The sequence below is a fragment of the Equus quagga genome, chromosome 1 (assembly GCF_021613505.1).
Source record: "Equus quagga isolate Etosha38 chromosome 1, UCLA_HA_Equagga_1.0, whole genome shotgun sequence".
Taxonomy (NCBI): domain Eukaryota; kingdom Metazoa; phylum Chordata; class Mammalia; order Perissodactyla; family Equidae; genus Equus; species Equus quagga.
In genome coordinates this window covers 167,691,164-167,716,854 of record NC_060267.1, presented here as the reverse complement: position 1 = coordinate 167,716,854, position 25,691 = coordinate 167,691,164, and the positions used below count along the sequence as shown (strand labels likewise).

At 41.8% G+C, this 25,691-nt stretch overlaps 1 protein-coding gene and 1 pseudogene across 5 annotated transcripts in view; one reads left to right on the top strand and one right to left on the bottom strand.

Moving 5' to 3' along the window:
* TMEM108 (transmembrane protein 108) overlaps positions 1-25,691 on the bottom strand; it is a 326,361-nt gene that overhangs the window by 125,842 nt on the left and 174,828 nt on the right. The gene's annotated exons all lie outside the window — the stretch shown is intronic.
* Positions 25,073-25,625, top strand: LOC124227652 (ferritin heavy chain-like; annotated as a pseudogene).

The following is a 25,691-nucleotide window of genomic DNA, read 5'->3' as shown; positions in this document are numbered from 1 at the left end:
TTTTTTTTTTTTTTTCCTATTTCTTCTTCTCCCCAAACCCCCCCAGTAGATAGTTGTATATTCTAGTTGTAGGTCCTTCTGGTTGTGCTATGTGGGACGTTGCCTCAGCATGGCTTGATGAGCGGTGCCACGTCCGCGCCCAGGATCCCAACCAGTGAAACCCCAGGCTGCTGAAGCGGAACGCGCAAACTTAACCACGCGGCCATGGGGCCAGCCCCTGTAGTAATCTCTTAAAGTGAGTTGTAAAGCACCTAACCAGTTACTTTGGTCCATTGATATTTATTGTGCTTAGTGATTATGTGTATTTATTTCTACCTTGTCCTATTTATCCAACTTTCTCCATGCCCATTTTCCCTTCTTTATTGCCTTCCTTTGTATTTTTTTTATTCCAATAGTTTTTTTGCTCTACTTGTTTGGAAGTTATTTCTATTCTTTTAATGGTTCCCTTAAAATTTTGCCATGCCTACTTAACTTGACAGTGTCTAAGGTAATCGATGTATTTTCCTTCCTCTCAAACACTATAAGGAAGTTAAAAAACTTTGATTCTGTTCAACTTCTTCCAACTTAAATTTTACTATTGCCCAGCATATTTCTTTAGTTTTGTCCATTTTTCTTTAACTCTACAAATTAGAATTATGTTGTTTAACACAGAAAATTGTTTGCCAATTTCCGTGATTCCTTCTTACATTTAAGACATTTCTGCTGAGAAAAATTTTCTTCTTGAAGCACATCTTTCAAAAGTTCTGTAAATGAGAGTCCATCTGTGAAATGCTCTATTTAAAACAATATCTAAAAATGTCTTCATTTTGCCCTCAGGCTTTAATGAAAGTTTCATCGGATCCATAATTCTAAATTGATAGTTATCAACCATCATCATTTTAAAGATATTATTTCACCATCTCCTTTATGCCATAATGGCTATTGAGAAGCCAACTGTTGGTTTAAATGTTGTTCCTTTATAAGAAAACTTTTCCTCTGGCTGCCTTTAAGACCATCTCTGTATCTGCAATTTCACTGTTTGTATATTCAAGTGTGGAGTTCCTTTTATTTATTTTTTTCTTGAGATTCACAATACTCCCAGAATCTGAGTATTCATATCTTCCATACATCCTAGAAAATATTCCGAGCTATTATGTCTTAAAATATTTCTTCTCCCTCATTGTCTCGATTCTCTCCTTCTTGAATCCTCAGTTATACCCATGTTAGGCCTTCTAACACTATCTTCCATGCCTCAACTACTTGTTAAATTTTTTTACCTTCTTATTTATTCATAATATATTCCAGGTAATTTCTTAAGCTCTGTGTTCTAGTACATTAATTCTTTTAAAAAGATATTTAATCTGCTATTTAATCCATCCACTGAGTTTCAAATTCTAATGATTACATTTTTTTAAAATTCTGTAAGTTCTAGCGGGTTCTTTTTTCAAATCTAACTGGCCAGTTTCAACAGTCTGTTATCTCATGATCCCCCTGCCCCATTTCCATCTTCTATTTATTCAAATATGTTTACATATTGTGACATTATCTTTTTCTAAATTGGCTGCAACAATATTTCTAGTCCCAAATTCTCTATCAGAACTTTGCCAACCCTCATCGAGAGGTGAAGTCTATATTCCTTTTCATCAAACCTGGCCAGGCCTTTGTGATTTCCTTAATAAACAGAATGGTGTGGAAGTCATGTTGCATGACTCTGAGGCTAGGTTAGAAAAAGTAATACAGCTTCTGCCTGGCTCTCTGTAGATGCCCTGGGAACCAGACACCATGCTGTGAGGAAGCCCAGACCACATGGAGAGGCCACATTTGAATGTTCTATCTGACAACTCCAGTTAATATTTCAATCGCAGCCAGCTTGAACCACGAGAAATATGAGTGAATTGAGCCTCTGGAATATTATAGCAGCCAACTATTGTCACCCCAGCCTGCCAGCCATCCAGCTGAGGACCCAGACAACATGGAACGGATACAAACCATTCTACTTGTACCCTGAGTTCCTGACCCAGATTACATGAGCATAACAAATGGTTATGAGAATACCAGTTAGTTCATATTCAGTATCTGATAATTCCAGTATCTAAAGTTCTTGGCAGTCTAAATTGATACCTCTCCCTTCCTCACTCTCTCCTCTCTTCTCTTTCCTTTCTTTCCTCTCTATTGCTAACTCTTGCTATCACAGCTTGTTTCCTTACGTATTTGGTAACTTTCATTGAGATCTCTTATTTGGTTGAAGTTAATCTGTGGGTATCCTGAAGCCCCTTGATTGAGGACGCTTTCCTGTCAAGAGTATTTGCATTTTTTGGCTGGACCCGAGAAGGTGCTGACCGGATTTATTTTTATTTATAGCTCCTCTTGGAGTTACCCATACTGCATATGTAATATGGGTTCAAAATCCAAACCACAAGAGAGCAGGCCTATGGTTAGAAATTCTCAAGGGAGGCTATTGTTATTTCTATTTTTCTCCAGTAATAGGTATAACAGTGACCAACAGGTTTGTTCACTGGCTGCCTTTGCTACAGGTGGATATTTCCTAGGGACATTCATTTATTCTACAAATGTGTATGTTTCTTTATAGGAACATGACTCATGTTCTTTCACATGACATCTTTAGGACCCCTAGCAGGGCTGCAGCCAGGTTTACAATTTAGTCTTCAAATTACCTTTCCAATTTGCTACTTCCCATACCTACTGGAATTAATCGGAAGCTCTGTGAGATCAGACCTCTTACATTTTTCCTTTCATTTTCCTTAATATTCATAATGACTGCGATAGTCCAATATGCACAGGAGATACTCAGAACACATTTTTGGTTTTGCTGTTTTTTTCTCCCAGCTTTACTGAGGTATAACTGACAAACAAAAATTATATATATTTAAGGGATACATTGTGATACTTGATATACGTATGTATTGTGAAATGACTACCACAATTAAGCTAATGAACATATTCATCACCTAATATAGTTACTTTTTTGAGGTGATAACATTTAAGATCTATTCTCTTAGCAAATTTCAAGCATACAAAATACATTTTTGAAGATGACTATCAGCCAATCAAGGGAAGCTTGATAAATAATGAAGACTGGTGAAATTAAAAAAAACAAATCCTCCTACAGAAAGATTTAGAATTCAAAAAGCCTATCAGAAGGGTGGTATGTGTTTCAGTTTTCTGTATAAATTTGATCATATCTGAAGCATAAAGAGTTTGATACGTTTAACAAGCAGTGACACCTGGGCTGGACTAACTGAAAAGACCACACACTGTCCTGACTTATATTTCTTCTTTAGTGAGCTTTCCCCGGCTCTCTGACTCCAATGTGCAGATCCAATGACCCTCAGAATCTTTCTCTTTCTTTTAGGGCAAAAACACCCATCCATTTTTAAATTCTAGAATCAGAGAATATTAAGAGTAGGAACAACCTTACAGAACACTTGTTCTTTTCATAGGTAGATAAACTGAGACTCCTCAGAAATGGGTAAACTGAGGCTAAGGGAGGTGAAATAATTAGCAGCAGAGCCAGTATGAGAATCCAGCTTTTCTGACTCTCAGACAAACATATCTGCCACAGAACTACTTTTCTTGTTTTGTGTGATATTTCTTGGGTAAAACAGCAACTCCCGCAATAGGCTGCTCTCCATTCTGTGTTTCTATGTACAGGAATGGGTGTCAGAGACCTCCCAGTCTAAGCCTCCCCTTCACAGATGAGTGATCAGAGGCTCAAAGAGGTCTCCCCAGCTTCTCATTTAGTTCTCAAAATGTCATAGCTCCTTGGCCCTCCCATCTTCTGTTTCTCTACCTTTCATTACACTCTCAACTCTCCATCTCGATTTTACTTTCCATTTCCCCATAGAAACATGAAATATCTGCTTATGTAACAAGACTTCCTTACTTAGTGTTTCAAGAAAACCTTATCAGAATCTGTATCAGATAAATCTAATAGGAAGGTTATCTGCTGAGTCCCAATGTGATCTTACAGTTACCCTACCATAAATTGTGTTTAAAACACTTGTTTTCCTAACTATCCATTGCTCAAATTTTCATTCAGGTCCTCTGAATAGCCACATAACTCCGGGAGGATACCACTGACAGAGTCTACAATGTGAATGGTGCCCGTACAGTTGTGTAACTCAAAATCTGAATAACCTTAGATGGTGGCCCTGTTTTCATTCATCTCACATACCCAACACTTTTAGCTCTTTTAATACTACACAGAAGGGAGTTGAAATGAATCATGTTCTACTTTCATCCTTCTCAATATGTGAACAGCAATATTTATGCCCATGAGTCTATCAAAACTTGAAATTAATGTGGTTCTGGTCATTCATTCATTTATTTCAATGGCAGGCACATTAACAGATGTGGTGACGCTAAGAGAACTCAATAATAGAAAACTATTAGTGAAACAATGCTGTAGGAGTTCCATAGCAACAGGTGGTTAGAACTAGTTATTTCTAAGAAGGATGCCTACTGCCCTTATTTTACTGTATACTGTAGGCTGCCAGAAGAATTGAATGCTTGACAGGCTGTCTTGTTTCATTAGTTATCCTTCCACCTGGAGTTTCAAGCTTAGACTAAGAACACAGAGATGACTAGTTGACTATCCAAGATTCATGCTTCCTTCCCACAGTATATATTTATTCCTGGGAAGTGGCTGCACAGCCACAGACAACATTTCCCAGTCCTCTTGCATCCAGATGGGGCCATACGACTAGATCTAGCTAAGGGGATGGTAGCAGAAATTCATGTGTGCTACTTCTAGGCAGAGCAGGATAAGTATCCAACATTTCTCCTCCTTCTGTGATGCTCTTGGAGGCCAGCACTGAAGATAGTCGGATCAGAAGATGGAAAAAGCCTGGGTTCCTGATTGTATCTTGAAAGAGAGGCACTCACCCAGAAATATCTACTTGAGAAACTTTGGGTGAACGAGAAACAAACCTTGGTTATGTTTCACCATTGTGATCTTGGGGTTGTTTGTTATAGCAGGTGACCTATACTGACTAAAACAATGGATATCGGTTAGTTGTATGAAATGCTTTCTAAGAGAAGAGACCCTATCTTTGTATATAATATCCTTTATAGTGCCTTCATAGTAAGTGCTTAATGAATATCTGTGAAAATTCACTTTGGAAAAGGAGAAGTTTTTAGCTATCTTTCTTTGGGAGTTTGAAATTTTGTTGTTGTTGTTTTTTTAAGGGATATATCCAGGATCTAGCACAGTGCCTGGGACAGAGTAGACACTCAAATATTTGCTGAATGAAATTAGTGCCTATTTTTGCCTATTAACCTCCTTCAGTGCCTATCTGGGCTCCGGAATGGCTGGCTTTGGACTAACTGAGATCCTAGGGAAGCTCATCAACCCACGAGACACACCAGGAGGACTATACAAACCAAATACTAGACCTCAAAGTAAAACAAACAAACAAACAAAATCCAAAGGATTCTTGTTTCAGTGATACACTACATGATCTTAGGCAAGTGGTTCAATGCCAAAGAATTCTGCTTCGAGAGAGAAAGAGAAAAAAAACAAGAAGACAAATTTGAGTTGAAAGAATTGAGATTTTTTTAAAGCCACCCCTACTCCTACAGTTAGAGATCATAATGATATTTTAAATCATTATATTTGCCATTCAGTACAATTTCCATAATGAAGTAAAAGTCCCCAAAAGCACTGGGCCTGAAAACCCCAACTGTTTGAAAACCCCATTGTTTGGCATTTGATGATTTGCAAATATCCTGCAAAATCCTGTTTTTGCCATTTGTTTCTGCCAACTGCCCAAGTAGACTTGTTAATACTAGAATATGATGCATATTTTACTATAGTTCTATCTAAAACTAAGCCAGAGTACTTAATTTTTTTAGATTATTCAATGTTACTTTCCTGACACTCTCAGAAAGCATAATTTTTAAAGCTTAAAAACACATCTTTAAAAAGGTACATGTAACCCCTATGTTACACCATATACAAAAATAAGCTCAAAATGAACTAAAGACTTGAACGTAAGACCTGAAGCCATAAAACTCTTAGAAGAAAACAGAGGAAAAAAGCTCCTTGACAACAGTCTTGGCAGTGGTATTTCTGGATTTGACAACAAAAGTAAAAATAAGTAAGTGGGACTACATCAAATTAAAAAGCTTCTGCATAGCCAAGGAAACTATCAACAAAATGAAAACGTAACCTATGGAATGGGAGACAATATCTACAAATCATGTATCTGATAAGGGGTTAACATCCAAAATGTATACAGCACTCATACAACCCAATAGAAAAATGAATAAACAAGCTGATTAAAAATGGGCATGGGGCCAGCCCTGTGGTTGAGTGGTTGAGTTTGCATGCTCCAGCTTTGGCGGCCCAGGATTTCGCCGGTTTGGATCCTAGGCACGGACCTGGCACCACTCATTGAGCCATGCTGAGGCAGTGTCCCATATGGCACAGCTAGAAGGACCTACGACTGGCATATGCAGCTGTGTACTGGGGAGAAGGAAAAAAAAGATTGGCAACAGATGTTAGCTCAGGTGCCAATCTTGGAAAAAAAAAAAAAAGGGCTAAGAAAGTGACAGACATTTTTCCAAAGACGACATACAAATGGCCAACAGGTACATGAAAAGGCACTCAACATCACTAACCATTAGGGAAATGCAAATTAAAACCACAATGAGAAGCAACCTCATACCTCTTAGAATAGCTATCATCAAAAAGACAAGAGGGGCTGGCCCCATGGTGTAGTGGTTAAGTTCGCATGCTCCACTTTGGCAGCCCGGGGTTCGTGGGTTCAGATCCTTGGTGTGGACCTACATACCGCTCATCAAGCCATGCTGTGGCAGCATCCCACGTATGAGATAGATTGGCACAGATGTTAGCTCAGCGACAGTTTTCCTCAAGCAAAAAGAGAAAGATTGGCAACAAATTCTTCCCACCAAAAAAAAAAAAAAAGAGTAAGCACAAATAAAATTCTAACATTAAAGAAAGGACAAAAAATAATAAGTATTGGCATTGGCAAGGATGTGGAGAAAAGGGAACCCTGTGCACTGTTGGTGGGAATGTAAATTGCTGTAGACACTATGGAAAACAGTATGGAAGTTCCTCAAAAAATTAAAAATAGAAATACCATATGATCGAGCAACTCCACCACTGGATATATATTCCCCCCCAAAAAGAAAACACGAACTTGAAAGGATATCTGCATCCCCATGTTCACTGTAGCACTATTTATAGTAGCTAAGATATGCAGACAACTTAATGTCCATTGACAGATGAATGGATTTTAAAATGTGGTATACAATTGAATACTACCTAGCTATAAAAAAGAAGGAAATCCTGCCATTTGAGACAACACGGATTAAACTTGAGGGCACTATGCTAAGTGAAATAAGTCAGGTAGAGAAAGACAAATACTGTGTAATCTCACTTACATGTGGAATCTAAAAAAGCTGAACTCATAGAAAGAGACTAGAATGGTAGTTACAGGGACTGGGGGAGGAGCGGTGGGGGAAAAGGAGAGATGTAAGTCGAAGAGCACAAACTTCCAGTTATAAGGTAAATAAGTTCTGGGAACCTAATGTGCAGCAAGGTGATTACAGTTAATAATACTGTTTCATATACTTCAAAGTTCTTCCTAAACAAAAAGGAAGTAGTAATTATGTGACATGATGTAGGTGTTAGCTAACACTATGGTGGTAATCATTTTGCATCTGTATAAGTGTATCAAATGTGTACCTTGAACTTACACAATGTCATACAATTATATCTCAAAGCTGACAAAAATCCATATAACTACTGTATTTCTCATAAACTAAAAATTTCCTTTTATTAAAAACTTTTCTACCGTACACATGCTAATCACTTAAATTACCATATTGTTCAAAGAATTTAAAAGCTCTTTATTCCTTAATGTGAAGAAAATCTATTCATTACAAAAGTTAATTTAAAATGATGGTGCTTCCTATAGCTGGGTTCCTAATCAGATGAACTCACCTGTGAAATGCCGTCCGTTAAGGGACAAAGATGATCAGGTTTATCCTAGAGGTATCTAAGTAGTCATGGTAACAAGTAAGACTCAATAGTTGATGTCACTATTGTAGGAGTCTCTGATGAACTCAAAAACTCATCACTAAGGTCTGGCTGCTTCCTTGATCCTGCTTTTTTCTGAAATGAATAATTCAATACAACAGGAAGATCCACTGTGCTAGTGTTTTGATTTTCAGACTCAGCAAATTTAACAAACTTTATTGTTCAGTCAGTGGTCTGGTGCCCATTTGATTCACTTTAGGCTTTTTATCATCTTCCTCTTCCATTTCTTCTTTTTTTTCTTTCTGCTTTTTCTCCCCAAATCCCCCCAGTACATAGTTGTACATTCTAGTTGTGGGTCCTTTAATTGTGGCATGTGGGACGCTGCCTCAGCGTGGCATGATGAGTGGTGCCATGTCTGCACCCAGGATCTGAACCAGCAAAACCCCGGGCCGCTGTAGTGGAGTGTGCAAACTTAACCACTCAGCCACAGGGCCGGCCCCCCTCTTCCATTTCTTAAGACATCTTCGGCTTTGATAAACTCACTATCCCAACCCTCTGCCGAAATTCACCTGGACAGTCCACTTATGCAGTTACCAGACAGCCTCAGTGGTTAAGCAACAGGATTTTGCAAGATATTTGCAAATTATCAAATCCCAAACCACTGAGATTTTCAGACTACCATATGCTGGGCTTTTGGGGACTTTTACTGTTATGGAAATTGTATTGAACAGCAAATAAAATAAAATGACTTAAAACAGTCCACATCATTATGGTCTCTTATTATAGGATTAGGAGTGGCTTAAAAAATTCTCCATCCTCTTAACGCTAATTTTCTGTCTCCCACCTTTCTTCCTCCTCATCTCTTTCCCTGGACTTCCACCACCCTGATCTCATTTCCTTATATCTTCATAATAATTCTAGATTCAACTATGACCATTTTTCTAAGTCTTTGTACTTCTTTATCTGTATTTCTTAATTCTGTGCTACTCTGGAACCCTAAGCTTCTTCAAAATATTTTTATCATTTCCCTTCTTCTCACTGGACCATATCATCCTTCTGAGAAAACAAAATAAAAAGCAAAGCAGATTTTTTTCACTGGTCCCATTACCATATCTTATCTTTTTTTCTCTTGAAATACTGTTAAAACTCAAGGAAAATGAGCTATGTTGGATGGCCCTGGCAGTAAGACATGGTAGCCCCTCAGCAATGAACCAGTGCCACTGTGAAAGAAGAGCCCAGAGCGGGCTAGTCAGTGGAGGACACCAACCAGCTGCAGACAACGGTGGTGTAGACAACTCAAGAAGCCCAGCGGGATGTGTAATGTCAGGCCTTCATCTACATAGGTAATCAGACGCAGCTGTGGCACTTAGGCAACACCCAAACTTGAGGCCAAGTTGGCTTCCTTGTCACAGCTCTGAGTGATCAGTCTGTTGAGGGCAGACCCTCAGTGCTGAGGACTTAGGGAAAATAGAATCTAGTTCTCCAGGAGAAGACACTGACAGGATCTCGGTGGGCAACCCTAACATGGATTCACGAGACGGTTCTAATGTCCAGAGGAAGCTCGGGTGTCAGGTGGAAAAACAAAGACAGAAGTAGGAGGTAGGGGTGAGGATGGGGGGAGACAACAGGTGAGGCCCTCAGAGACAGCTATGGGGCATGCAGGGGAGGGATGGCTGCTGTAGGACCCAGGAGGTGGCCCTAAAAGCTGTTTACATCCTTCATGCTCAGAGTATTCCCTACTCTACTTTTTCATCTACAACTCTCTCAAAGCTTTTCTGTAATTAACCATAGTATGAGAGAAACAGTTTAAGGGCTAACATTCCCTGCCCTTCACTGCTCTGATGCACCCCAATAGGTTCCCATATTTACTGACTTCCTTAATTCCTTGTCACTCTCCGATGCACAGTGGGGCTGTTCCATTACTGTCTCTTCGTCTTGTCGCTTCAGCTTGAACGAGGCTTAAGTGCTGTGACTAAAATATCAGACTCAACACAAATTGTTAATGTTTCACTTGACACTGTGAAGGAGATGTCACAGTTATCCATGCTTCCTTTCTGGTCTTTCCCACCTCTACCCTCCCACATCCAGCTGGTAGCCAGAATAAGCAACTGGAAAAGGCCAGCACCCTGAAACATCTCTCATCATCTGGTTGGCCTGTCAGCAACCACTCAAGGGTAGCAGCTTTCAATCAGCAGCAGGGGTGGGTACAGCATCCTCTGAGGGCTAGATGAAGATAAGTTTAATTCAAGAAACAATTAAGTGGGATGTATACTGGGAGCCAGATTTCTTTTCCCATCCTTTTTCACAGTTGCTATAATAATCTAAGACTTCTAAAAATATAGCCATAAGGATGGCACAACCAGAGCTTGCTAACTAAAAGATAATGAGGCTAAATGAACTACAGATTCATCGGCTTATAAAAGGAATGGCCCATTGCCTCAACGGGTTGCAACATTTCTTTTCCTACATATTACCCAGCCAATATCTAACTTGGGAGCCAATACCTCTATCTTGATACTGTTTATTTCTTTAAACAGACCTAAGGGGAGAACAAAAACACCAACCACCAAAGCTGCTTAAAATGAGATGAGGTATATTGCAAGTGAAAGGCTGGGGGAATTCACTGAGTAAAGTTGAAAAACTCCAAGAAGAAACACAATCAGACGGCACAATTGTTCTCGGTGGGTTGCATAGCTTTCCCAATACAAGGACTGTGACTCAGTCCTATGTAAAATATGGGAGGCTGTGAGATTCTGGAAAAGATATTAGAGTTGCAGTAAAAAGACCTAGAGCCAAGTTTCTTGTAAGATACTGGGCACAACACTTGGCTTCTTTGGGTTTCACTTTCCTTAATGTAATATGATGACAAAAATTATGCCTGTCAATAGGGTTGTCAGGATGACTAAATAGCATATTAGATGGGAAAACACTTTATGAAATATAAAAGGCTTGTTTTCATTAGTTCCTTTGGTTGTAGTGCTGGTTATGGGCATTAATCATTGCCTTTCTCCAAGTTTGGACTCAATTAAATCATACATAGAGGAATCAGAAGTTGGATCAAAAGTCATCTTTATAACAAGTTAAGTTGAATTCAAGAACATGGTTTGACCTGTGGCTTCTTATTATATCCTATAACATACTACCTTCTTTTCATATTCTGTACCTGTCTACTATAAGCTTCTGGGGAGCAGAGATTATGCCGTATATCCCTGTGTACCCCCAGATTTTCCACAGAGCCATACACGTAGCAGGTGCTCTGTCTGATAAGAGATCATGACTAACTGTGTTTGTGCTCTAGTGCTGTGTGTGAAGCCTCTCTCTCCACATGCCTGGGAGCTCTTAGAGGGAAGGACTCATGTCTTTTCATTCCTAGTGCCTACATAATGCCTGGCACATAGCAGCTTCTTTATAAAAGTGAGTTGAAAGATAATGAACACAGAAGCGTACCAAATGGTCTACCCAGGGGTTGCAGAGAGGATTTAAAGTAGGGATGTCTCCTAAGGATTCCATTCTTGATAGCTCGTTCATTTGGGAAGAGCTCTACCTGCAAAGTGTGTGTGATTTAAGGATTTACTTGAGACAGTTTTCTTCAGCTTTTGTCTACTTGTCAGGTACCTTGGCTATCTGGCCACGTGTTCCCTGGATATCTCAATTAGTTACTTTGCGAATACTCTTAGCAGAGAAGAACTATCACTTGGTAATTAACTTAAAACCATGAAAGAAGCCTGTGACATCCGATGTTTTGGAGTATAACATTGACCCTTGTTCTTCTCCCAAGGGATGCATGCACCATGAAATAGTTTCTTTTGGAGTTGCTGATGGAATCAGCTCACAGCATGATAACCAGGCCTCTTGGACAAGTACAGGCAAACTGTGAGAACTAACATGTCTGCCCCCGCACCATTAAGCTCCCCGGTAACTGAAGGAGACGCAGGGCTGCCAGGCCAGGGTTGACGCAGAGGGCAGGAGGAGATGGAACACGGAAGGGGTGGGGATCTCAAAACACTCTTCTGAGGAGCGATGCTCCTTAGGTCAGGGCCTACAAAGGATCTGAGAAAGAAAGCTTCCAGTACAGATAAACTCTTGGCGCTCCGGGGGGTGAGTGCACGAGCCAGGGTGGCTCTGGAGTCAGGCCCTCTGCTCTGTGATCCTCTCTGTTTTCTAAGCTCTGAGGGTCTCCAGGAGCCTGATGCCACCTGCTTCGAGAGAGGCCCACACATGTGCACCATGTTTTGTGTTCACCCCTGGACTATATACACCCTCTGTGGGCACTGTGAGAATACCCTGACTTAGGCATTCTAGAACAAATCAGAATAAATCAACTTTACTCTCAAGGTCTTAAAAGGATCCACCCACTTCTCTCTCTTAACGTGATGACCAAGAAATCAATGGGCTAGAGGCACAAGTCATGTATCCCGGCACAAGGCCCTGGTGTTCTGCCTCAGTGGGCCCACATACCAGCCTCTGTACCACAGAGCTGATGTAGGGCAAGAAGGGCAAAGGAATTTGAAAACCAACATTCTCGTGCAACCAATATAGACCTGTGCAGCCAGTAGCCACATCTGGCATTGAGCACTTGAAATGTTGCTAGTGTGACTGAATTTTGAAAAAATTTAAAATTGAATTTTAAAATTTATTTAACTAATTTAAAGACTGATAAGTAATTCAATCATTAGAAAAATTTTAAGTATGTGAATCTAACGTTTCAACTATAAATTTTATGAAATCTAAATGTCAATCAAGTATTTTTGATGAAAATCCAGTGTCCAAATTGAGATGTGCTCTAAGTGCAAATTATTTACAGGATTTCAAAGACCTCGTATGAAAAAAAGAAAGCAAAATACCTTACGAATAATTGTTTATATTAATTACATGTTGAAATGATCATGTTTTGGATATATTGAGCTAGATAAAATTTTAAAATTGATTTCACCAATTTCTTCTCACTTTTTCTAACATTGTGGCTTGCACTCTATGTCTATTGGACAGTACTGATCTAGACCATAAACTAATCCTCTCTATATGGAGTCTCACCTGACAATATGGACCACCCAAGGTACCTGCCCATTGTTCCCCTGTCCGCTTCATTCCATTGCGCCGTTACATGTGTCAGGGATCTTCAATATACGCTGGGCACTGTTCTGGGCTGGGAATACACTTCATTGGTTCCTAGCTGACATTCCACAGGCAGATGCAGGCAATAAAAAATAAAGAGCAAACAAAAACCTCAGATAACTCCATGTGCTGCACAGAACTTAAACTAGGGTCACGTGATGGAGAGAGACTGGGTGGTGAGGAAGCTGCTGGGAGGACGTTCTGAGCAGTGGGGAGCCAGTCATGCCAGGTCAGGAGGAATGACTGGTCAAAGACCCCAAGGAGAGAATGAGTTGGAATACTTGAGGAAGGAAAAGAAAATTGTGTGACTGGAGTACAACGCAAGGTGGGGGGTGGTAGAAAAGGAGATCCTGGAACGAGCACTACACCAGGAATCTGTGGACCCACGTGTCACCCTCTGCCCTCACATCAAACAGGCTTGGGCTGTGGACAAGTCACTCATCCTCTCAGGATGGCACCAGTTTCTTCATCTGTTAAATGAGGTGGCAATTACTAAAGGATCTTCTTTTCAGTTCTGAAAGTATATGATCTTATGACTTCTCTGTATATAGTAAGGAATAAAAAGCCTGTCCTGGAAAAGGACAGAGAGAGGCAGCAGACGGAAACATCCTGACCTCTAATCTGTCTCAAGATTTAATCTTAAACTGTTTATCTGTCGTCTCCCTTTCCTCTTCCACTCCTGATTCCTTTTTTAAGAAAACGAAAATTATTTGACATCTGACCAACTCATTCTCATACAGCATCAGAGGGTAAACTTCTAAATTCCCTGGTGCCTATACAAGAATGTTTTTCTCTAAAACCTGAACCCACTTCCTCACCAGAACAATCAGATGTCCTGCAAAGAGACTGCCCTCCCTCCATTATAATACAATTCCCTCAGAAGTCTAGAAAAAATTTCCTAGTTTCTAGAACTTTATATTTCTGAAGTATCCACTGACTGGGAAAATCTGGATACTCAGATGGGCAATGACTCCACCAAAGTTTCACCTATGGGAAAATATTTCGAAGGAGACCATGTCTGTAAGAGCCACATCTCCAGGGAAAGAATAAAATACGTGGTTACACTCATTTACCATCATAATTTAATAATGCACAAGAGAAGCCCAAGGGACTTCCTCACATCTGGGGAGAATTTCAATTACATCTCTAACCAAGGGACCTCATGATGGACAGCTTCATGGTCAGCCCTTCGCTGGTCACCCCCAGCCCTCAGATGGAACTCCAGACTCAAAGAATGAGACTTAGGAGACGGACTTGTAGGGAAAAGGAGGGAGGTGTAATCGTTTGTATTCGTAATATGATGCATAAGAATGAGAACAAGGCCCTAGGAATGGAAGAGAGATGAGGTTTTGCTTTCAGTTCAGAGAAATGGGCGGAGGAGGGGAAGTGATGATGATGGCGGCAAGAACAATAATAACCCAACATTTACGGCACTGTTCAAACGCTTTGCATGTGTTAAATGTATCAAACGTGGTAACGTGCATGTCACTAACTTAAAGTGCCTACACAGTGCCTGGCATCCAATGACCCACAGATCCAGGAATACAACACTCCAGCTCTGTCACTTGTGATGAGGACAAATCTAAGGTGTGACCTGTACTCTCACCAGAGCTCACAAGAGAGACTACGCCCAAGTCAGCCTCTGTGGGGCTTTGCTTGACAGCGCATCCTGCTGGGCCTGCTTTCCTTCCAGGCCCACTCCCCATGCCCTGGTCAGTTTCCTGGGAACGCCTCCTAATAAGTCACTTATCAGTACCCTTGTCCTGACATGCTTCTCTCAGGGCTCACGGTCTGCTTCCAGATAGCCCGGCTGAAGACACTCGCCAACAGGAAAATTCAATGTCCTCACAGTAGCAGAACAAGTTTTTGGGTGAAATATGGGACTTTTTTTTTCCCTACGGAATTTCTACAGCTAAGCTATTTAAATAAGTATTATGTTTTATCTTAGCTCAATTATTTTGCACTTATCGCAGGTCAAAATAACAATAATATATTGAGGAAATAATGTGACTCCATCTGTTGGAGCCTCCTTTCCACCTCAAGGCTTCTACGCCATGGTGAGAGCTGCCTAGATGTGACCCCATGTGATCAGACAGGAAAGCTACCCAGCCACCCAGACTTCCTTTCACGCTGGCACTTCCTACCCTGGGGGGCTGTCCATGCCTCAAAATCACCTCCAGGCCAAAGCTGGAATCCTAATAATTACCAGCCCTGTTCGAGAGTCCCCCTCTAGAGCTTCCAACCCTCTCCTCTCATTCATCTTCTGCTGCAACTGGGGATGCTGGGCATGACTTCACAGGCACATGGGGCACAATACTTGTCCCCCAGCTAGATGACTTCTGGACTCTTACTTCTCTGCCTTTTGGGGAAAGTGGGTACACTCTCATGTCTTCATCTAACCAAGGAATTTCAAAGTAAACTGTAGCACCTTTCATCTCAGAGGGCTCCAGGCTCTCTCCTGAGCCACCCTGTAATTAGCAGACCCTGTAGCTGCAAGCGCAGAGCCTGGGCTCTGCCCTGTGGGAGACAGCTGTCTGACTTTGAGAGAACATCTCAGGGAAATCATTAAAGCGTTTATGCTCAGTGTTCACCAGACTCACTGATGACAGGACAGGGGACTCTCATTCTTGCCTCTTCTCATCAAATACGACACAATTATGTACCCAGCACTGGGATTCACTGGCAAGGTCAGGAAACATACCCTGTGCACCAACTACAAATGGGCGCAGGGATCACATGCAGAGCTGCTCCCACCCTGAGGACTCACCATCAACATGCATCGCACGTCCTCTGAAGCTCACAGCCCTACAGCACTTGGTCCCTGCAAACCCTTCGTGGCAACTTCTATACCACCAGCTCAAATCACTGCTTTTGGGTTTTGTCTTGTTTCGTTTTTTTTAAAAAACATCCTGCCCTCTATCAACCACCAGCTACAGCTCTCTTCTGCCCTCACTTTATGGTAAAACTTCTCTGAAATGCTATATAAACTCATTGGTTTTATTTCCTCATACCCTGCTCACTCCTCGACCCATACCCACCGCTTACTGAGCACCCATTTTGAACTGCACACTGTCCTAAGTGCTCGATATACTTATATTAACAACTCTATGCAGTATAGCAATATCATGCTGTAGTCAGCTGAATGGTGGTCCCTCAAAAGTCATGTCTACATCTTAACTCCAAAACCTGTGAATATGACCTTATTTGGAAAAAGTATCTTTGCAGATGTAATTAATTTAAGGATCTTGAGATAAGATCAAGCTGCATTATCCTTGTGGGCCCTAAATCCAATGACAAGTGTCCTTATAAGAGACACACAGAGGGGAGACACAGAGAAAAGAGGGGAAGGCCATGTGAAGACTGAGGCAGAGTTTGGAGTGATGCAGCCACACACCAAGGAACATCGTGGAGCCACTAGAATGGAAGAGTCAAGGAAGGATTCTCCCCAGGAGTCTCGGAAAGGCATGTGGCCCTGCTGACACCTTGATTTCAGACTCCAGCCTCCAGAACTGTGAGAAAAAAAATTCTGCTATTTTTAAGCCACTAAATTTGTGGTAATTTGCTATGGTAGCCATAGGAAGCTAATATATTTTACAGATGGGAAAACTGATGAAGATGCTGGGGAGGAAATGATAAAGAGACTGGCCACAGCTCCCACGGTCTCCTGGGTGATATTCTGGTGCAGCCAGAGCAAAGGCAAGGGATTCACTTGTGAGAAGCTGCCTTCCCGAGGCTCCTGGGGAGAATCCTTCCTTGACTCTTCCATTCTAGTGGCTCCACGATGTTCCTTGGTGTGTGGCTGCATCATTCCAAACTCTGCCTCAGTCTTCACATGGCCTTCCCCTCTTTTCTCTGTGTCTCCCCTCTGTGTGTCTCTTATAAGGACACTTGTCATTGGATTTAGGGCCCACAAGGATAATGCAGCTTGATCTTATCTCAAGATCCTTAAATTAATTACATCTGCAAAGATACTTTTTCCAAATAAGGTCATATTCACAGGTTTTGGAGTTAAGATGTAGACATGACTTTTGAGGGACCACCATTCAGCTGACTACAGCATGATATTGCTATACTGCATAGAGTTGTTAATATAAGTATATCGAGCACTTAGGACAGTGTGCAGTTCAAAATGGGTGCTCAGTAAGCGGTGGGTGTGGGATTTATCTCCTGCAAGAGAAAGGCTCAAAAACTTCTGGGGGTGGGGGGGTGCGGGGAAGCAAAGAGAGGAGAGACCCGGGTGGTAGAAAAGACCTGAAGACAAGGAAGGGGAACGGGAGAACAGGAAAGGCAGACATGAAAGATGACGCTGCAAAGGCAACGTGTCTTAGGTTTGAGGAGTTTCTTGGCTTCCAGACTGAAGGATCTCCAGTCACCAGCACATTTGTAAAGGCTGTAAAGGCAATGATTCAACGTTTCAGAAAACTTTCAGAAAAGATTTATTACAAAGCCAACATGAATTTGCTGTAAAAAAAAATCCCTTTTCTTCATTCTAAAAATTCTGTTCAAACTTCTCTTATTCAGAAAAACCTTCCAGAATTTTACCAGATCCTGATAAGCTAGACAACTCCCTGGTAGACGGTCCCTATTGATGAGGCTTCTGTGCATTAGTGAGGGTTCTACTGAAGTGGAATCTGGGTGAGGGCATGTTAGACTGTCTTTCACTTTTCTTTTTAAAATTTTTAAATAGGATTTGGTAAACAAGAGCACAATATAACAAAAGAAATAATTAGGTTATTTAAGGACAGTAGTAAAATAACAAGCCACGTTTGGAAGGCATTTTACAACTTATGAAATGTTTTTATACCCTTCTCATTTAACTCTCAACAATCCTCAAGGTAGACATTATACTCATCATCTGTGTAACACAGTTTAGGAAAATGAGGCAGCTCTGGGAGGTTAAGCACTCTGTTCAAGGCCGCAGAGACGATCATTTAGAGAAGTGAGAACCCAAAGTATATCCTTTAAATCCAAATTCTATGCTTTCTCCCACCATGTGTTTTAGTAAAAGTACTTTCATATAGGAAATTGAATTTACTCATTAAGAACTAACATTTAAATTTGCATAAGTCAACAGCCCTCATAAGTGTGAACATGACTTCTCCCACCTACATTCCTGCCAACCATGTAATGGAATGTACTCAAAAGTCATAAAATTGAATTTCTTTAAAATATTTTATTCCTCAGTCTTCACTGGCATTGCTTACAATGAGAATGTCTTATTAAGGTTTTGTTTAATCTGCAGAAGAGAGTTATTGACTTATGCAAATTTAAAGTCACAACTTAAAATGTAAAAGACATTAAATCAACATGACACCTTTAAAGATCCAGTATGCCTAAACTTCCTGGGTTAATGTTACATTTGAAAGTATAAAGTCCTCAAATTTTCTGTGTGACTGACTTATCCTTCAGAACCAAAGAGACTTGTTCTTCTTAGAGAATATTTGCACATCTTTTCAAATGAAAAAAAGAAATCCAGCCTTGAATTCTGGATTTGCAAAAGAATTCTCCAGCATGAAGTGAGGAAGAAAGAGTCTTATAAAATTAAGTTCTAAAAGGGGCCCTCTTCAGCGAACAGTCAGCCAAGGGCCTCTTATGCTTTCCCTTTGCTTTATAAGCCTAGCTAGCCCACTCCTTGATCTTGTCTCATTCTTAAAACAGAGTAAAAACTAACTTCTAGTGTATCCTGGAGAGTAACATGAAACTTCAAGTCCTAACAGTTCCTAACTCTACAACGTGGTGATTCTGCAGGTTCTCTCCCTGACACCTTCTCTCCTTCTCTTCCTTCCTAATTCATCCTGGTTTTGTTCTAGGATCCACTTTACCACCAGGCAGCTCAAGTGATGCAGGGAAGCTGAGAGCACCTCTTGCTCTAGGATAACCCTTCAGAAGTCTAAGACAGTGATTCTCAAAGTGTAGTCCCTGGACCAAAGCTTCAGCATCACTGGAAATTTAGAAATGCAAATTATTATCCCATCCCAGATCTACTAAATCAGAAACTCCGGGAAAACCGCCCAGCAATCTGTGTTTAAACAAGCCCTCCGTGGGATTCTGTTGAACAATTAAGCTTAAAACCACTGCTTCTGAGCCAGTGATGCTCAACCCTGGTTGCACATTAGAATCAATTGATGCCCAGGCCCCACCCTCCCCCAAAGATCCTGATTTAATTGACCTGGGGTGGACTCTGGGCAAGGGGATGTGTTAAAGGCTCCCCAGGAGATTCTAATGTACAGCCAGGTTTGAGAAACACTAATGAAAGCCAATCTGAGTAATCTAGTCTAAAATACTGAATTGCAGTGTCAATGAAATGGATGCCTCCATTTCCATAATGCTGACTGAAGATCAAACGTGTCGTAATCATTATTATAGCCACTGATGGTAGCAGGAGAGCAATCTCCTCAAGAGCAGAGTCTTTAATAGCCTCAGGAGTGATAGTGGCGGCAGGCTCAAATTGGTTATGTTTTGTATGGGAAGGGGTGAAAATCACTTGGAAAAGAATTTGTGGCAAGCCAGGATTTGAACTCAAACAGTGTTCATCCAGAATCTGAGCCCTTAACCATGGCTGCCACACTGTCACTCTCCATGGAGGTTATGACCAGGTAGTTTAAAAGGCAGAGGAGGGGGCCAGCCCCATGGCCGAGTGGTTAAGTTTGACCATGCCACTTAGGTGGTCCAGGGTTTCGCCGGTTTGGATCCTGGGTATGGACCTATCACCACTCATCAGGCCATGCTGAGGCAGCATCCCACATAGCAGAGCCAGAAAGACCTACAACTAGAAGATACAACTATGTACTGGGGGGCTTTGAGGAGAAGAAGAAGAAAAAAAGATGGCAACAGATGTTAGTTCAGGTACCAATCTTTAAAAAAAAAAAAGGCAAAGGAGGAGAAGGAGGAAATGAAGATCCCTCATTCATACACACAGACAATGCAATATCTTTATGATTGCCTGTAACATCTAAAAGAGGCTACACTTCTGGGGTCAACACTTGTTGGGACCTAACTACCATGTCAGTTATGATTTATATGAACTCTCTCCGCTTAATCTCAGGGAAAATTTCTTCTCACTTATCAGGAGAAACAAACAGAATGAAGACAGAATACGTGAGCCAGCTTTGGTTAGTGACAACCCAGCTACTCTGGTCTCTCACCAGCTTCCAAGGGAAGCTGTCTTTTGTTACACAGGGCCTACCTGGGAATGCAGATGGGTTTGCCGAGACTTTGTCCTAAAGGAGAATTTAGTGACAGAAACCCAGGGACTACATTACCCAGTTAGCCATAATCTACTCTAATAATTCTGTATTTTATCCATACATGTGTTTCCATATTGTAAGGTGTGACTGATGGCATGTGATAGTTTTATAGTTCAAGCAGCATATTTTCTTTCTCAGTGATTCATAAAGTAACAGTGTATCTTACAATTAATGACATCTTAGATTTGATGAAATATGGTAATTATAGTAAACATACACTGAGTCTCACTACGAGTCAACCTCTAGATTAGACTGGAGATAGGGGAATGAAAGAAACGGAGTCCCCAAGACTGAGGAGCTAGAAAACAAGAAAACAATTACGTGCATACCGAGGGCTAAATATTTTGTGGGGGACGGAATGTCAGTTGTGGTGGCCAGAGAACACTGCAGGTATCCACTAGGTGTAGTGGGGGGAGTGTGCATACGTGGGGACACGAAGGAGAGAAGGTGAGATGGGGGTGAAGAGGTAGTCCAGGACCAGAGTATTAACCAGTCTTAAACGCTAACCTAAGAAATTTAGGCTTTATCTTTTAGGTCAGTGGTTCTCAAACATTTTGGTCTCATGATGCCTTTATACGCTTAAAAACTATTGAGGACCACAAAGAGCCTTTGTTATATGGGTTATAGCTACTAAAAGTCACTGTATTTAAAATTAAAGCTGATAAAATATTAATTCATGAAAAATAACAATAAACTCATTACATGTTAACAAATAACATTTTCAATGAAAACATAACCGTATCTTCTAAAATAAAAAAATTAGTGAGAAGGGTGCTATTGTTTTATATTTTTGTAAATGTCCTTAATATCTAGCTTATGAAAGATAGCTAGCTGGCTCTCATATCGGCTTCTGCAATCTGTTGCGATATGGTTGAAGTTTATGGAGGAAAGAAAATCTGGCTTCGTGAAGATATGTAGTTGGAAAAGGGAGGACCCCACAGACTTCCTGAAAAGGTCTCAGGGATGCCCAGGGATTCTTGCACCACACTATGAGAACTGCTGCTCTTCGACAGCAAAGCCATTGAAAGATTATCAGCAGATGACAGGCAGCTAACTCTGTAGGATGAATTAGAAGGAGGTGGCCTGAGAATAGCGCAGCAAGCAGGGAGACTACTAAAAGGGTCCAGGCCACATGTGTACAGTGATGGATGGTAATTAGTCTTTGGGCGTTGAACATGATGTAATATACACAGAAACCAAAATATAATGATGGACACCTAAAATTTATATGTTATAAACCAATGTTACCTTAATTTAAAAAAAAAAAAGGCCGTAAAAAATAAAGGGTCCAGGCAAGACCACAGGAAGCTCTTCACTAAGCAGAGACAGTGGGGATGCAGAGAAATGAATGGCTTCACAACATGTTAGAGTCCATGGGAGCTGGTATCCAAATGCATCCAGGTTGAGGCAGAGAACAAGTCAAGGATGACTTCAAGTATTCAGGGTTGGAAATCTGGGTGGATGACGATGATGATAGGGTACAGATAAAGCATGAGAAGATTATTTCTGATTTTAGCTGGCCAAACAGGAAAGGAATGAGCCAGAAAGAGAAATGATCTGAAGATTCCAGACCAATGACTCAGGGAGATCCAGACAAATGGACAGGCCCCGGGAAGTCTACCTATTTAAACTGCTATACTCAATACTGTTTAGAATGATACCAAAATAGCATTTGCCTTAAGAAGATAAATGTGATTTCCTTAAAAATGCAAATATCCCTGAGAATTATGGAGAAGCTCCTTAACTCTCCTTAGTCAACGAAGCACACCTTGTCATTAATTAATTTAGTCAGATTGATTTCCATCTTAATGGAATACATGAGAACTTCAGATCACAGAGGGACTGGGCAGGTACCATGGTGGGGACTTAGGGTCTACTATGGGGTAAGGACAAGCATGGAGGAAAAAAGAGAGGGAAAATGTTCATCTCTTGTGGAAGATATTACTATATGGATATTTCTGGTTTAAGAAGTGACTGGAGGGAAGAATAACATCACAGGGTAAGCCGGTTGGCAAGAAGGGCTAGTTAGAGCTGAAAAGGCACAAAGACGGTTTGCACACTTTAAAGTATTTTCAGTTTTCTCCTCAGTTTCAGAGGTCAGGGGAGAAGCAGACCATTCCATCAGAAATGAACTCCACCCACAGCCAATTTCTCATTATGCCTGAAAGAATCTAGAGTGGTGAGTAATAAGGATTTTGGGGGGTGTGTATGCATAACTCAAGTCTAAGACCAAACAGAATCCCCACGCCCCAGGTAGAGAGGGCAGAAAAGGTGGTATCTTTTTTGTTCTAAATTCTACAGGTTAGGGGCCCAAATCCACACCAGGAGTTCTCTTTCTCTTCCTCCTCCTGAGTAAGACAGGGGCTTGTGGACACTTCCCTGGGTTGAGCAAAGGGTTACTCTGTGCAGTCAACATGGTCCAATATACACAGAGGATGCAGGAGTGAGCAAGCAGGATGTACCAGTAAAAGCACAGAGCACAATTTAAGAAATACAAATGCCTGGATGCAGAGCAAACACTTAAGTTACTAAACATAATCACTCCTTATCTCTAAGTACCCAAACAACTTTGATTTGAATACATATTGGTATATAAAAACTTATTCTCATAAGACCCTAAGAATTGCCTTAGTCTTCTTAACAATGAAGTAACAACAAATTTCCAGTACACAGTACCCAGGCAAAGACCAAAGCCGCTAACTCATGACTCAGTGCCTCCCTAGCAGTGTCATGTTCTTAAAAGTTTGTGATGATGCTCCTTACTTTCCATTATTCCTTTAAAAAAACATTGTGACATGACCTGGGAAATGCAGCCTTCATCATGTCAACTCCCTCCTCTGAAGAATGGGATCAAGGATAATTCATGTCCCACTTGCCTTGTAAGGCATAGCGAGGATCATATTCTGTGAAAAGGTTTTGTGACCAGAAAGTACCATGCAAATGTTAGTTACAGTTGAGCTCCTGGTTAGGTTGTACTTCTCTCTTCCAGACAGGAGGGCCCAATCAGGGAACTGACATTGATTGCAGGTCTTCTATATGCTATGTTATCTGGATACCATCTTACATGGTGGATGGTCAGTTCCCATTTTACATATGAGGCTCATGGAGGTTAATAACATACTTAACGTAAGTCACCTACTAAGGGGTAGGGCCAGGATTTGAACGCTGGTCTTCGGCTCAAAAACCCAGATATTCTTAGCACTAGCTTCATACTTACTTTGTTACTTAAAAAAGAAGAATGAACATAGCATTTGGTTTTTACATAACCATGAAGGTTCTCATCACCACCCTCATCCTTAAGCTTCATTTGTTCCAAGGTATCACATAGAATGTGAGAAACCTTCCCAAGGGGAAAGCTGGAGGATGAAACGCTCACTGAGGATTGGAGCCCAAGAAATAAGACAAAGGCAGAGACAGTCAGTTTTAAGAAAAGTAAAATATTAAAGCCTCAGTTGCCCTGTCTGCCAAAGACTGCATCCCACAGCCCCCATCGGGCTCACGCAAGCCCCAGTGACTGTCGACTGTGATGCAGTGATTCCGAGAGCGCCTGGATTTTTTTTAGCCCCACCCGAAATCACTAATAGGAAGCAAACGTTACCAATTACGGGTTAAAACCACCCCCGTCTGGCCATAGGGACAGCAGAGGGGCACACTGCCATTTTTCCTGTGTGTGGTGGAGGCACTAAGCAGGATGAAAAAACGACCATGAACAAAGAGGTGAGAGAGACCCGGGTGTGAATTCCGACTCCATCACTCACTCCCTGGTCACCCTGGGCCAGTCCTTAACTTACTCATCGGTAACACCTCTTCATCCTGAAGCACTTACCTCTGGAATGAATGCGATGACGCAGGTAACAGCAGCAGGTGCCTGAGAACACAGTAGGCACTCAAGAGGGAGCGGCTTCTCTGTGATAATGATGACTCATGAACTGGTTTATGTCCACTAGTAAGTAAGTGCTTGTTTTTTTCAAACAGATACTCTCTCTGGTAGACTAAAGATGACTACAAATTCTTACTACTCTCCCTTTGAGAGGCGGAGCCCAATCCCTCTCCCCTTGACTCAGGGTGGGTCTTAGTGACTTCCTTGGCCAATACAGTGTGGCTGAAGTATTGTCCTGGGACTTCCAAGCCTAATTCATAAGAAGCCTTGTAGGTTTTGCCCCGGCCTCACAGCTGTGGGCTGACATTTAAGAAGTCTGACTACCCTGAGGCCACTACTCTGGGAGGAAGCCCCACTTTGCCCTGTGAAACAGCCTCAGGGAAAACAAGGTGTTGGGCCAGGCACAGTTGTTCTAGCCTCCAGCTGCTGGAGTTACTCCAGCCCAGATCCTAGACACTGGAGCAGACAGTCTCTGCCAGCCCCTGCCCAAACCAAACTGCAGATTCATATGCAAAATAAGTGATTTTTGTTGCTTTAAGCTACAGTTTTGTGGTGGTTTGTTACACAACAAAAGATAACCAGAACACTCTATCAGGTTTTTTCCCTCAAGTTAAAAACAGCAGTTTGCTGTTACATAAAGTAACACACTGACACAGTCTTCGTGGGAGCTGCCGTGGTTTCCTGCTTCAACAGCGCTTGAACGGAACTGGAACCAGGCGCTCGCTCCCGGCCCCGGCCTGCCACCCAGAGCCAGCCCTCTGCCACCTCCTCACGGACCCCTCAGCCCACTGCAAGGCCGCTGCCGCCTCTCGTCAGCCGCCCACCATGACCACCGTGTTCCCCTTGCAGCTGCGCCAGAACGACCACCAGGACTCGGAGGCCGCCATCAACCGCCAGATCAACCTGGAGCTCCACGCCTCCTCCGTCTACCTGTGCATGCCTTACTATTTTGATCGCGATGATGTGGCTTTGAAGAACTTTGCCAAATATTTTCTTCACCAACCTTATGAGGAGAGGGAACGAACATGCTGAGAAACTGATGAAGCTGCAGAACCAACCAGGCGGCCGAATGTTCCTTCAGGATATCAAGAAACCAGACCGGGATGACTGGGAGAATGGGCTGAAGGCAATGGAGTGTGCATTACACTTGGAAATAAATGTGAATGAGTCACTACCGGAACTGCACAAACTGGCCACTGACAAAAACGACCCCCACTTGTGTGACTTCCTCAAGACTCACTACCTGAATGAGCAGGTAAAAGCCATCACAGAATTGGGTGACCATGTAATCAACCTGCGCAGGATGGGGGCCCCTGAATCTGGCACGGCAGAGTATCTCTTTGACAAGCACACCCTGGGAGAGTGTGACGAGAGCTGAGTCTCAGGCCGGCTTCCCCTAGCCAACGGATGACTTCCCTGATCCACCGAGGCAGTGCACGCATGT